At 37.3% G+C, this 15,014-nt stretch overlaps 1 long non-coding RNA gene across 1 annotated transcript in view; it reads right to left on the reverse strand.

Annotated features, from left to right (window-relative positions):
• The window catches only part of LOC116797742, a 28,797-nt gene extending 14,538 nt beyond the window's left edge, over positions 1-14,259 (reverse strand). Inside the window, exons 1-2 of the long non-coding RNA XR_004360738.1 lie at positions 14,225-14,259; positions 12,421-12,491 (exon numbers count right to left, since the gene is read on the reverse strand). This is a non-coding gene — a long non-coding RNA (uncharacterized LOC116797742). The remainder of the gene's footprint in view (positions 1-12,420; positions 12,492-14,224) is intronic.
• Positions 14,260-15,014: the final 755 nt, after the last annotated feature.

Consider the following 15,014-nt stretch of genomic DNA (forward strand, 5'->3'; position numbering starts at 1 on the left):
GCTGTGCTTACTTCGGCTTGCTGCAGTACCACATGATAAACATGAAGTAATAGTAAAGCTATTAGCTAGTATAGGGCAGCAAAGCATTTAAAATGTGTTTTGTAAATAAAACTGCAATTTATCTAGGAAGGAAAGTAAGAGACATCATCACAAAAGTACATTATTTTCAATCGCTGTTGAGGTTGTTGCTGATCTCTTGCTACTTTTTCTCTGCTCTCATAAAAGAAGTGCTTTCTGCAGACTGCAGTAGCTGCCACTTCCTACACAACTTTCTCTTTTTAGGTTTTTTTTTTCCCTCTGAGGTGTTTTGGTTTTTTGTTTGTTTGGGGTTTTTTTTCTGTTTGTTTTTGTTTTGCTTGGTTGGTTTTTTTAAATGGACTTACATTGTAATATTTTCTGTATTTTATGAAAATATATGTGCATTTCCCAACAAAATCAGGTGGCTGACTTGATTTGTAAAACCAACTTGAAGGCTGCACTTTTGCCAGGGCAAATGGGAGTCAGCCTGTTTATTTGAATGCCAATGTATGAGCTGGCTAAGGAGCTGGCCTTGAATTTGTAAACTTTCCTGCACTTTTATATCCCTGTAGTTTAAACAAGTAATTTTTTCCATAGCAGTGATTTTTTCCTTTTATTTTTTTTTAATTTAATAGGAAAGAGTGGTATTTATACAATAGCTTTAGGCTAACTTAGATATCTGACTTAGGCACAGTTTTAAGAACTAAACCTAGGTGTTTGTACTTGCCTGCGTAGCTGGCAGCAAGACAGAGGTGCCGGGGGGCTGTAGGCAAGGGGGTGCTGCTGCAATTCAAAGGACCTAAATCAAATGCCTGAAGTAGACAGTGTGAATAACCCTCTAGATGACTGGAATTATTGGACCACATTAGAGAGAGAGCAAAAAAGTGAGGCTGGCATATGGTGAGTGTCCTACATATGGTATGTTGTTTATATGTGTTTTTTTCCGTTAGCATTTCTCTTTCCTTTGTTGCTCCACCTCCTCCTGCAGTCTCTCCTAACAACAATGTTAATTCAAAAACTTCTGTGGTCGAAGCAAAGTTTTTGGACCTGCGCTACTCTCAAAAGCACAAAAATCAGGCGAAATGAGTTAGCTCGCTCTCCCGTACTCTGCCTCGCCTAAACAGTGCCCTAGGTGCTTGTGTGTAATTTCCTATTTCCTTTTACTTTTCTGGAGCCGATAAGGTGTGGGGGGGGTTAAAATCGCTTGTCATAAAATTTACCGTATTTCACCCCTTAAGCCTGTGTTTTCTACTCACTCAAATATCAATACATTTTTCAATAACTAGAAAGGGTAGGCATCAATATAATAGAGACACACTCTTCATACTGTATTAATTCGTTTGGTCCAGTCAAATCCTGGTCTCATCCAATGTAGCTTCAGGGGGAATCTCCCTTGTGCAGCAAAAAGCAGGCTCCACCTGGTTCCGATTAACTTTCCACTGGTTGGATCTGCCCAGTGATGGCGTAAGAAAATATGGAGCGGAGAAGCCTGCAATTGAAGCCGTAGATTCATGGCCTATAAAACTGAAAGGCTATTATGGTCATCTACTCAGTCTGCCCCCCGTGTAAGAGGCAACAGAACTTTTCTGAATTACTCTTTTTTCTCTGTGTGTGTGTTTTTAACAGAAAAAAAAATCTTCCATCTTGATTTAAACCTTCCGGTGTGTTTCTCCAACTACATCTTCTTGCCACTGGCTTCTGTTACACCTTTGTCACCAGACTGAAAACTGTAGTGTTATCAAATTTCTGTTTCTCACATAGTTATTTATAAGCTGTGATCAAGTAGCTTTTTAAATGTCTCTCTGATAACCTAAATAGATCGAGCTCCTTGAGTCTTTCATTACAAGGAATGTTTTCCACTCCTTTCATCATTCTTGTTGCTTTCCTCTGAACCTTTTCCAATTTTTCAACAACCTCTCTTGAATTGTGGTCACAGTATTTCCAGAACTGGTTGCGTCTGTGCCAAGGACAGAGGTAACACAACCATACTGTATATTTCTCTGGTGATGTGCCCATGGGTTGTTTAAGATTTGCGTCTACCCTCTTGTACTCACAGTTTTTTGCACTGATTATCTGCTCTTCGGCCTTTTTCAGGCTGACTTCAGTCTGTGAACAGGGTCCCTACCTTGTAGCAGTGGTATAGTCTTCGTTATTATAGCAGTGTCTTATCTTTCTCTGGATTGAAATCTACCATTTGTTAACTGTGGCCAGTTTCCTGAGCAATCTGAGTTCACAGTGACTGGACTTGCTCTTTATTTATTAATCTTTCAATAATTTCAAATGCTAACTTTCTAAATATATTTTTTTATAATTGATAGAAGAGTCATAGATAGAAAAAAAAGTGACAGGGTCATGCGTTTGTGGATCACTGTTAAAATAAACACCACTGACTATTTCTCTCCACTTAATACATGCCTGAGACTGAGATTTGATTCTATTCAATAGGTACAATATTGATTTTAATAAATTTTTTTCTTCATCAAAATATTATGATTAACAATGAAAAGACTTTCCAATATTCCTCTACATATTTAATAATACTAAAATTACCTTTATCCTACCAAATTTATACCCTTATTAAGTGATATCTAGTTAGCTTTGGTAAGATGGTTTTCCAGAAAATTCTGTTCTCACTGCTTTGATTAAAATGAACTAATATTCCTAGAAGCCATTCCTTATTTTGCTTTAGATCAATGTGTGGTTGAAATGCTTACTGACATTTAGGTCATCACATTTATTCTTTTTAACTATTCACAGAAATTTTTACATAGTTTCCTTGAACCTCCCTAGTTCTCCAGGATATACTAAAAATCCTCACTAACCATGCAGACAGGTTCTCTGCCAAATGTATTAAAATACCTCCATGCAAATTATTCGGGTCTACTGATTTTAAAAATGTCTAGTTTTATTAGCTGCTATTTAACGTACTCCTGTGTAACTACTGAAATAGAGCATCATATTCATCTGATATGAACACATCATTTGAATTTTTCCCAAAATGCAGAAGAAAAGTATTTGAGAACGTTTTTTTTCCTTTCTTAAAATGTTATTACAAAAAGTACCGGTTATTTCCATTTAGTAAGGTTTTTTTTTGTTCATAATGTAATTTCAAAATGTCCTCATATTGTCCCTGTCTCTGTTTTCTCTTTGTGATATCTGGCTTTCTTTAAAAATGCTCTATAATTCCCAGCTTCTAATTTACATTAATTGTTACTTTTTTCCCTTCTCCTCCCTTTTGTTTGCTTGTCGTTTTTTTTAGTATTACTTTCACATACAAAGTCATTTTATTATTTTCAACAAAAGAGTAGAAGGTTTTCCTTGATTGTGACTTTAACAGACTGAAGATGTCAATCAATTTTTTCTTTAACACTTTCTCCATATAACTGTTTCAGAGTCGCTGTCAACTTTGTAAAAGCTGATTGTCTTAAATCAACAAATATAAACATTGGATGTTAATGCATTTCCTCGTAACAAATAGTTTTAGCTATGTGCACATAAGCAATTAATTTTTAATACTGTGATTCCTCTGTCACTAGACTGAAGTCTTGTAGACAATTCCTCCTTGTTGGATTCGGTTAGGGAAAGCGTCATTTTTAATTTGTTTTATTATGGACACTCTGAGGTTTCCTGTTTAATACTATTCCATACCTTGTAAGCATTTTTAACACGTTAAGCTGTTTTGTGACCTGTGTGAAAGAAATACAGACTTTTAAAATTATTATTTAAATGTGGCGGCAATGAGAATCTTTCAAAGGAGGTATTAAGAGTAAGGCATAAAATGCCAGCTTGATTCAACTACAGTTTAGATCATTGCTTCATAATAAAGTGTAGTTTTAAAAATATTGACACAGTTACTGAGAGGTGTGAAAGATTTAATGCACAGAAGCTCTTTCGGTTTTTTGGTAGGAGTAAAGTGTGAACCTGTAGTCTGTTCTCTCGTAGCCTCTCTTTATTTACAGTATCACATGCAGATTGCTCACTTCAATGCTTTAAGCAGAAATACAAAACATACTGAAAATGCAGCTACAATTATAACAAATTATAAAATTCTGGAAATCGTGTCTGAAGTTCCAGACTCTTTGAAGTCAGTAGCACTCAAACTGTTAGACTTTCAGAAGCTTTCTTCACAAAATGCTGTTCCATATTATAATAATTTAACTTGCCACTAACCTCATGGTAAAGTTCGCTAAGTGGACCAAAACACCCCATTACCTCACCCTGATTTAATCCCATTCTTTAAGAGAGTGAAACCAATTAAAAATGGTATTAAATAAGAATGTTTTCAGGGAATGCATCTCCTAATTCTTGCTACATGATTTCCTGGAAACATTTTTAAAGAGGAATATTGCATTTCTATTTGTGTCGCGAGCAGACTATTCTTAACGACAGACCTGAACTGAATGTCTACAGTATACGTTTCTAATTTTAGGTATAGTTGCCTTATAATGATCTGGTTTAATTTCTTTTGCCCTTCCTCTTGCCTATTTAGATGCAGAGCTCTCCCATTCAGTGCACAGCAAAGATCTCTACAGAAATTGTATTAAAAGATTACTGATAATTCAACTGGTCACCATCTAAAATTAATTGGTAGAATTTTAAACATTTTATCAGCAAAACCACAGTATCTTACCTGTTTTCAGCTATTTTTTTGCCAGTGCCTTATGAACGTACAATACTGACTTATATGGCAGTTGGGAAAGGAGACACCAAACATATTTGGAGAATAAAATAAGTATTAAAATGGATTAACAATCAATTTGGCTTCAATGCAATAAATGCAGAGTGACTCTGCAAGCACAGGAACTAGCTACATTTTCTACACAGATTTATTTCCTACTATGTAATGTACATAAAACATGTGAATTTAATTTGTTATTGGTATTCTGTACCATGAGGAGAGTCAAGGAAAAAAATCCATATAACCACACGAGTGTAATGTTAAATATGAGAAATAGCCTATTGTACCAATCAGACAAGAATTAACACCACAAGAGTTATTAGGGGATGTTCACATGTGCAGGAACATTTGGATGATTTGAGAGAGGCCGAGGCTGACCAAGCCCAGTCGCTGATACACCCTATCACCAGTACAAAATAGTCCTTGAGGCTACGTATCTGGGAAACTGGACTTTCTCTGCTCATGCTCTTTCTGATCAGACTTGTCTTTTTCTGGCAGCTTTTGCCAGCAATCAGATTCACTGGAAACATAAAAGAGAAAATGACTGCTGGAGTTGTGCTGAACAAGCGGAGCGTTATCTTTCTTCTTGCTCTGTTTGCCCATATGCACAATGAAAGGAAGTTGGCAGAGGTCCTGATCCAGGAAAAGAATTAGGAGCTTTACCATCTGACAATAAGTCGAGCAAATTGAAGACCACAAACTACTTCTCTTCAGAGTACCCTTGAAGGATTCGGTGCCTTAGAGTTAATAGGAGGAAGTAAAGGGAGGTTGTAAAGCTGCGTAGCCAGACAATGAGGGATGCTCGTGCAAGGTCTGCTGTCGAGCATTGGGCAAAGAACACATGCAAAAAAAATCTAAAATTCTAGATCTTGAAGTCCTGGTAATTTTAATTATTTTCAAAAGGTGCAATAATCCATCATACTTTTTATTCTAAAATTTTGGTTGTTCACATAATAATTTTTCGAAGGACAGCACATTTGATGAAAGATTACGGTAATAGACATGGATTATTAAATATATATAATGAAGCTGGTAACTAAGAAGTTGTTCCATTCAATAGAAATAAATTAAAGAGAATTTTAAAAGCAGGGAGTTAAAAACCAAGAAGTCTTTCATGACCAGCGAAATACAGTCTTTCTGCCCTTTGTTATCATATAACCCTTCCTCAGATTATGGCTCAAGGAGTACACGGGAGAGGTTTTAATATCCTGTAAAACTAAAAATCTTAAAACAGAACTTTGACATGGTGACTGAACCCCTTTGAGCTTTTGAGCTGGTCTTTGGAAATTTGGAAGGAGTCCAGATTTTTGCTAACTCTTTGTTTTCAATCCAAAATAATCTGGAAATAATACCTGTAACATGAATGATATTAATGTATACCTGTAATAAGGACATAAACTGGTGGAAATATGTCTGCTTAGTCTCCTCAAATAACAATATGGACTCTACCTTAACATGATCATCTCACACAAATTATTTCAAACATCAAATGGCTAGAGTGTTATTTAAAGGAAATTTTTTCCCGTTATAAATTGATGTGCACACAGAAAAAGATCTGAAAAATATTGAGCAGAAATCTAATCCACCAAAATCTTTATGGATAAACTGTTCCCCTAGTAATCCCTCAACCTATAAACACCTCAATAAGACATCTAGAGAAAATTGTTTGAAATTCTTATAGACTCAGTACCTCTGAAAGTGCTGCAAAGCTGGTCTACTAACACTGATTAACCAGTTACATAAGGAACTCGGGAATCAATAAGCACTGCTCAATTTGCTGGAATGAGAGGCTTTCTTCTTTTCCCTGCCCCTTGCTTGACAATCAAATTTTCCATACAAATTGGCATGGTGTGGTAGATTTTCCCTCTGCTATTCCATATCCTTGATATTCTCTGCGTGGGGAACTGCCACTAATGCCAAAGGGATGCTTGGCTCGCTGTGCTCTCCCGATAGCTACTTCAGAAATGCTGTTGGATTAAATAGCGAGGGACAGCAGTGTTTCAGTCGTGATCCGTCAGGCGGATCTGAGAGGAGCCGTTTGCCCTGAGAGAGGATAGACTTTCGAGACATATGGTGCTATAATGGGGGGGTGGGGAATTTTCAATTCCAATCCACCCATTCCGGATGAGAGAGACTGAGCTAATACCCTCGTGTATGGTGCACTGCATCTAGCTACGGAAGTAGCGTTAGGATGGAATTTATGGACTCTCTAAATTGTTTGCCAGGAAATGTTTACTAGCTATGCACAATAAATGACTGTGAAAGCGTATTCCTGTGTTTAATATGGTATGGTTATTTCCTTATATTTTGGTCATACTATTATGATACCAATAAAGGAAACTTAGAAAAACAAAAACAAGACAAGAAAACAAACAAGCAATGTATGTTCATATTTATGGGACTTCATTTGGGAAAGTCTGATTGACTACAAATTGTAAAGGGTAAACTTACTGCCTGCACCCCTGGATACACGCCATGCCTGCCATATTAAAAATTAAATATATGACTTATTTTTAAAGCAAAATATTCTCATCATCAAGTCAAGGTATGTTCTTTAAAAAGCCCATTACCACTGCAGGGGGTCATATGTAATGAAATTACTGTACATGTATATGAGAAGGCTACCTACCAACTTTCCAAAATGGATACACAGCTTCATAATTTAGAAATTAAAGAGGCAGTTTTGGACTGCAGGCTGAGATCTTGGCATTTTGCTCTGAGATGTGACTCTGTCTTCCATACAGCTCACTGTTATACCAGGGACTACTGCACAGTTTTATAGGGTGTGTTAGATTAGATACATTCCCAAACATTTTACTCTGCTAGAAAGCAAAGTCAGAACTTTGTCTGGTAATCTGTGCAAGGAGCTTTTTCTGCTCCTTCATTTGATTTAATGTGAGACTTCTATTTTAGTATAATGCATCTAAGAACTCTCCCTGTTATTAAAAGAAAGCGGGCACTAACCCAATTTGTTTTAATTGTACATTAAGGGTTTGAGCCTGGAGGTAAGCTTGTATTTCTGCACGGCTGAACACCCTCTTTTAACGTACACATATGTGTATTTATACATCCAGTATGCAGTTCATGATGGGATTTTCAAGTTTAGCATCTTAGTAACAATGCAGTTTCTCAGTTTCCACTTGTATTTTCTGCAAATAAGAATAAATACAGGAGACAGGCATACTTTGTCCCTTTTTTCCTATGAATATAGCAGAGGAGATAACTGATAAAAGGAGATAGCTGATAAAAGAAAGAATGAAAGAGAATTTAAAATTAGACATCTCGACTTCTATAGCAGATCATTTAACAATTTTAGTGCAATAAAAAATTGAAAATGCATTAGTAAAATATTTTATCCACCAGGTTTGGTTCAAAATGCAATTTTCAGTGTGTTGGTGTTGTTTTTTTTTTTTTTTTTCGTAATCACAGGGAACAGTATTTACATTTAGCTGCACTTTTAAAAATTGCTACTACAGTCTAACAATGAAGTTGATCCTGTAAGGTCATTGGGGAAAAGACTCAGCACTTCTCAAGGTCAAGTATGAAGACAGTTCTTGTTGTAAAACAGTTAAAGAGTGGGTTGTTTCTCTAAAATGTTTTTCTCTAGCAAGCTGATCACAGTAGTAAAAGTATATGAAAAATACATTATTTGTAATACTACTAGGAGGAAAAAGTGGTACTACAAGTTATCTTGGTAACAGCAAAAAGGGGTTTCAAAAATGGGAATGCGTAGGTTTGGATGCACTATGAACACAATTCATACCCTGAGATGTTAGTTTTGATTTGAATTTCACTGTTTCAAACAAAAGAACAGTATTTAAGAGGTTTTTTCTTTTACATAGTAAAAACCTATCTCAGCTTAAACCCATTGCCTACAACTAGCGAGCTGAAAAACGCAAAATGCTGTGAAGGCAGTTTACCTGGACAGTGTCTGTTTTATTAGTTTTAATCAGAGTTGTATTGGGTATCGTGAAGGAAAAAACACGGCTTTCAGCGTAACATAGCCAAGAAGCTGACATGTCTCGTGCCTTTCTCTTCCATTAGAGACATACTATGCCTCCAGATGCTGCAGTCTGGATTTAGGGGCATATACTGCTCTTGCACAAATAAGAGTTGCATATGTTATGAGTTAATTCCGTTTTGTTGTGTTCTCTTACACATGGCGTTTTTGAAACAGTTAGATGGAAAATATTTTTAGTTTACCATCTTGTATTAAAATATACTTGGATTATGAAGTAAAATCTAAATCCCTGAGTGATATGTTCTACAGCTCAAATGCACAAATGCATAAAGTTCATGGACAAATTACCTATGAGGGAATAACACAAAACCAGACAGTGTCCCCACATTGCTGTACTTTGCATTTGTGTCTCAGGCAGCTGAAAAGTATTCCAAATAATACACCTCGTCTTACAGCTGAGCTTCACCAAGCCCGCAGTGCTAGGCACTTTTCGTTTGAAAGAGAAGGGATAGGAATGAATGGTTTTCACACTTTTATTGTGGGCATCTAATTTAAATGAAATATATGAGACATACATTAAACAAGAGAGGACAGTGGCTACAGTGATTCAGTGCACCAAAATGCAATATGTGAACTTAGATGATGTGAAAGTGACTCAAAGATAGTCCCTTGCTAGAATAGTTTATTGAACCCAATCTGAGACCTATCACATTTTATCAAAGGACGTGCAAGTGTGATGCTTAATAAAGCATGACAAATGGAAATATACTGGAAAGGTTTCTTTCAAGGAGTAGTACAATATATTCACAGCTCATCAGTAAACCTGCACTCCGTTTTGGTGAAATGAAATATAAAATGAGTTTATGCAAACATGGGTTTGGAAGTTGTCAGTCTCAAGGTATGTCACTCGAATGCTTCTCCATGACAGTTAGGAACTTACCTATTTTTTTTTAGTGTCATTGATGCCTGCAAACTTAAAATAGCTTCCTTAATCAGAATCTTTGAGACTCTATCTGCAAATTAAGCACTTCTTGGCATGTATTTTTTAGGGAAATCTATCTTCCCCCCTCCCATTCTTTCATAAGCCAAAATATCTGCATCTAAAACCCCCCTCAATTTAATCTAAAATGATGATTTCAAACAATTGTTATTTTGCATTTAATTTCTCCTATCTGTTGTTAGCATTATCTGATGTTAGGTTTTGGGGTGCACGATGCAGATATGCATTAAAAAGTACATCCAATTTTTAACTCTTTCTTTCCTACAACTATTATTAATTAAGATTGCAATCCTGAAAATGTTTCTAGTCAAGAAAATCGCCATGAACGCAAAAAGGACTCTGTAAAAACACAGGATTACTCCCATGTGAAACTGGTGAAATGAATAAAGCCTGAGCTCTGCAGGGCAGTGAATATCTTTCTGTTCCAAATACTAGCTAGTTAGGGGTTTCTGCTCCAAGTCTAAAGCTCATCACACTATAAATCATAGCATACACACCTGCAAAGTAAATAACATAATCCCAGCAGCTATAAAAACCTAGATATTTTGTAATTATTTATTCTTGGTGCATAGATATAGGCATATGTGTATTTTTCTCCCTTCAGAGTAGAGAAAATTAGGAATTACTACGAATACACACTGTAAAAGTAGTATTTTACTCATTAACCTGTAAAAGAGATGACAAAAATTAGTGACTTATCACTCTCCTAATGCCCCCTGATGGAGGCAGAATTATGAAATATGCCCCCTGCTGCTGATCCTGCAAGGACTTGGAAACGTCAGCCAGGGGGCAATAAATATTTCAGGTTGTGGTAGGTTTTTTCTCCATTTCAGCCTTCATAATGTAAGCATACTGTGTATTTACCCAGTAAATGGCTAAGTCATAGTGTAAATCTTTGATGCACAAAGTTTTCAATCATCTGTATTTTTTGTTCTGGGTGAGTCAGACTTGAAGTAGAATCATCAAAATATTAACTTTGCAGCACAGTAAGAAGCAAGCATTGTTAGAAATATGAAGAGATGAAAATACACTTTGCCTTTCTTCCATGCACAACGGTATCTGCATTTTTAATGGGGACTCTGGTAAAATGTCTTTTCAATGCATATACAGATCAAAATCCACAATGTGAATTGTATCAAATAATAAATGATTAATATGCAAAAATACAAGCCTGTTTTTTCTCTGTGATTAGTAATTTTAACAGGAGAACGGACGGAGGGTAGTGTGTAATTGTCAAGATCTGGAGACAACAAAATGGAAAACATTTTTCAGGCATCATTGACTTGCCTGCACATGCATTTTGAATGCATTAATACAAATTAAAGATACGCATTATTAAAGTGCCCTACAAAGCTTGTCATAACTGTTTGCTAGTTCAAGTATTCTTAAGTGGAGATAATACTAGAAAGAATAAAACAATTGTTAAATTGTAATATAACATGCAGAGTGGGAAACAAATAGTATTGTGCAAGATGGTTCAGTTTGCAAATAAATTATCTATTAAAAATAAACACACCCCAAAGTTTTGAATGTAACTTGTTCTGGAACTTTTGAGTATCTAATGCAAGTTCCCCCTAGCTCAAATTGTAGAAACGTTCCTGAAACATCATAGTTCAGGTGTGAAGCCTCAAGTACTTTACAATTTTAATATTTCATCTGTTTATTAAATTAAATAGAAGGCATAAGACGTTTTATTTGTTACAGTGGGCTGACAATTCAAATAACTTTTAGTGATGCAATGCAGACTTGTACACCATTTTCAGTGAGGGCCTCATAACTAGGCACAACTTTTCTGTAATATACTAAATTGCTGGCATAACTTTAAGATTCGTAATACTCAGAGATCATGAAAATTAGAACAGAAGCCATATGTATATGGGAGAAGTAGCTGAAATATGGATTCAGGCTTAAAGCTTTTATAGATATGTTGTAGAAAAAATTGTGTCTGATAAGTGTTAAACCATGGCACATGTAAGCGCTACAGAGAGTGAAATGGAAGTATACCACAGAAATGCAATGTTAAAATTATGTGGTAAGCATTGTGGTAGTGTAATTTCTCAGAAAATGATGGTTTTAAGGAGAAGTATTGTAAAGATACTGGTATACCATAGGTTTATGAATGGTAAATGTGATTATTGTCAATTTTCGCTAGTTAGGGATTCAGTATTTTTGACTACTCAGTCAACAAATTATTCAGTTTTCTGTGCAATGATTTTCAGTTAAGGCATTCAAGCATCTCTGTAATAATGCATAATCCCCAGGCTTTATTATTGCTTTTATCTGTGGGTTTCCATTGCAGCACAGGTATCATGAGAAACGAATCATATTGCTTCTAAGGGAGTTAAACAGGCAAAAATTATGGAAAAAAAGAAAAAGCTGAAAATAAACATGCATCTGTTGTGAATCTGGATTGACTCTAAGGTTAAATGATGCCTGCCTTCATCAAATTGCCATGGAAAAATACAAACTGATCATAATTACAGTAGAATGAAACCTCATCCTCTTGCTTTGGTAGGCTCTTGAGTACAATAAAAACTTCGGCTAAAATAAACTAAATTCATATTTGTAAGCCTTATCTTAAGTAAGAAGAATATTCTGAAATGGTGTAAAATGTCATCCTTTTACTGACTTCAGGTAAGTTACGACAATTTTGTACCACTCAAATGGTGGTTCCCAAGTATGACTATCTGATTTTACTGTAATACGCATACTGCAAATACGCAAACCATGCACTAGAAAGAACTGATCAAGAATCCTACTTACATTCTGATAAATATTCAGGAAGGTGATCCTTTCAGTCTCCAACATAAAAAGTGAACAAGACTACAAAAGTCCTGAAGAGGAGGAATTGTATATTGGTTTTTTGAGGTCAATTTTATATGATCTCTTTCCACATAAATTGTAAGTTAAAAAACCCCAAAACAACCCACCACCAAAAGTAAAATACACAAAGTGAATGCAAATAGTAGCCCATACACGAAAATATAGATAATGTTCCAAACTGTGTTGGCTCCAGATGTTTTTATAAGTTAAACAGTTTACTGTTTTCACATATTTAAAACATTCTATTTTTTCACTTGATGTTTATAAGCTTTGGGCAAACTTGCTGGCATTGATTTAAGTTATGCTTTTGTACCACATGTAGGTCAAACACACGTTCTGAAAAAAATACAATACGAACAAGAATTCAATTATTAATATTGAGAGGTAATTGTAACTGCTTACACTTTCTTCAGTAATTGTTTCACTGAGACGCTTAGCGCTGAAGGTTTAACTAAAAAGTGTATTTTTTTACAAAGAATGGTATCATATAACCATAAGTATTTGATAACTCTGCACAGAAACTTTTTGAATCATTTCAGTAAGCATTTGAAACTGCTTATTTGCCTTAACATCAGTTGCCTATATTTGCATTCTCCTTTTATAGTTTAAAATGAAAGCATAAAGCTCTGTAGAGAATTGCATTTCCAATTCTTGTGTGCTTAAAACCTCTTATTAAAGAAGTAATAAGAACACTTGATGTAGGACTTGTGAACTTATTAGGGTACTGAGAAACCCTGGGAAGCACAGTCCCGAATATTCAGATTTGATTATGAAGCTAATGGCAAACACTAAGTTGTGCCATTATAGCTTTGGTATTGCAGTCTTCTTCACCTTTTGGAGCCTCTCCTACCTCTCTCTAAAAGGTCCTATTTGGCTCCGTTTCTTATTTCTCTTGGAAACCTAATCTTTCTTCCTCCCCCTCGCACCCTCTCACTTTCTTCATTGTGCTTCACTTATTTCAGGTTTTTTTATCGCGTGCGAGAAATCCTGCGTGGCCATGCCCCAGAATTAAGAAAAGGCATTTTTACACCGGCTTGGGTTCGGGACTTCCCCGACCCCTTCGCAGCTATGGCAGTGTCAGGGCTTCAGCGGCAGCGGCCCTCGAAGGAGGGGTCCTGGCATTCCTGCCCCTCCGGTCCTGGCCTCCCCGACGGGGTCTCGCCCCCGTGGCCGGGGCGGACGGACTGACGGGCGGACGGACGGACAGCAGCAGGTTGGAGAGCCGCGGAGGGCAGCGGTGCGGTGCGGGGGGGCCGCGCCGCCGCTCCCCGAGCTCCCACCTGGGGCCGCCCGGCCCGGCCTCGCCGCCCGCCCGCCCCCGCAGCCCTCGGGCCACCGCCGGCGGGGCCGCTGCGGACGCGACGCACCGCGCCGGTCGCTGTCTCGCAGTTATTGCTTCATGGCAGCGCCTTGTTTGTGAGGGACAGCAGCACCCCTGTGCTGCCAGCCCGGCGAGTTCCCAAACCCAAGAGGGGTTAAACCATTGAGATTTCTTTGTACTCCTCTCTTCTAATATTAGAGCACATATTGAAACGATAAACACAGTGAAAAGCACGAAATATTTCATCAGTGTTGTAACTGTATATTTCCTTTATTCTGAAGAAATATCAAGTTTTGAACGGTGCACAGAGGCAACAACTTCTGCTTTGGACTCTGCGCTCTTTGTAAAGACCGCGTTGTTACAGTTAAATCTAAAGACAGTTTTTAAAAAGCGTTAGATGTCAGAAAAGGGGGGAAATCTTACCGTCGAAAGACTGCTGCAGGTTCCAACTCAGTCTGAAACTGCAGAGAAAAGCAGAGCAGCTGCTGAACAAAAGTTTTAGATTTTTTTTTTTAGAAAGTCTGCAAAACTAATTTCCCACAAAATAGGACTCAATTTCCGTTTAAGAAACTAGCTCTTGCAAATCTCATACAATTGCTGATTTTTTTCCACTAGCAATTGAAATTCATTTTATCTTTCGCACATGGACCCAAGAATTTACACTTAAATTGCAGAAATGCAATGGTTTTCCTTTTTATTTTTTTTTTTTTAATGTTGATTTGAGGGGAGGAGGAGGAAGGTAGTTCGAAGGGTAAGAACAAAATCTTTCCATAGTGGGCACCTCTTTGGTCAGCGATTAATAAATGTGTTATCCTGATTTAAACCAGTTATGAGCCACGTTCATGGCTACAGTTAATTCTGCTACACACACGAAAAAAAAAAGGAAGAAAAAAAAAAAAAGACAGGCCCAAGCTGTCCAGGTTGTCGCTCCTGATCTACTACGGACCACAACGAAGCAAAGGAAGATACGGGAAATAAAAATTACGCGACTTCTTGTTTTGAAGGGGCAGGGGGCAAGAAGGGAAACTTCTCTTTCTGCAACCAGATTTGCAGGCACGGTGGGCGCCGGTGGGTTCGTTGCAGAACCAGCCCCCGATGCTAGGCAATAGTGTAAAGTGCATGCGGGCAGCGCGGGAAGCCCGGGCAGCGCCGCGCTCACCCGGGCGCGGGGCTGTGGGCACGGACGAAGCGGGAGGATGCCCCGCACCCGCAC

The sequence above is a fragment of the Chiroxiphia lanceolata genome, chromosome 1 (genome assembly GCF_009829145.1).
Source record: "Chiroxiphia lanceolata isolate bChiLan1 chromosome 1, bChiLan1.pri, whole genome shotgun sequence".
Lineage (NCBI taxonomy): Eukaryota > Metazoa > Chordata > Aves > Passeriformes > Pipridae > Chiroxiphia > Chiroxiphia lanceolata.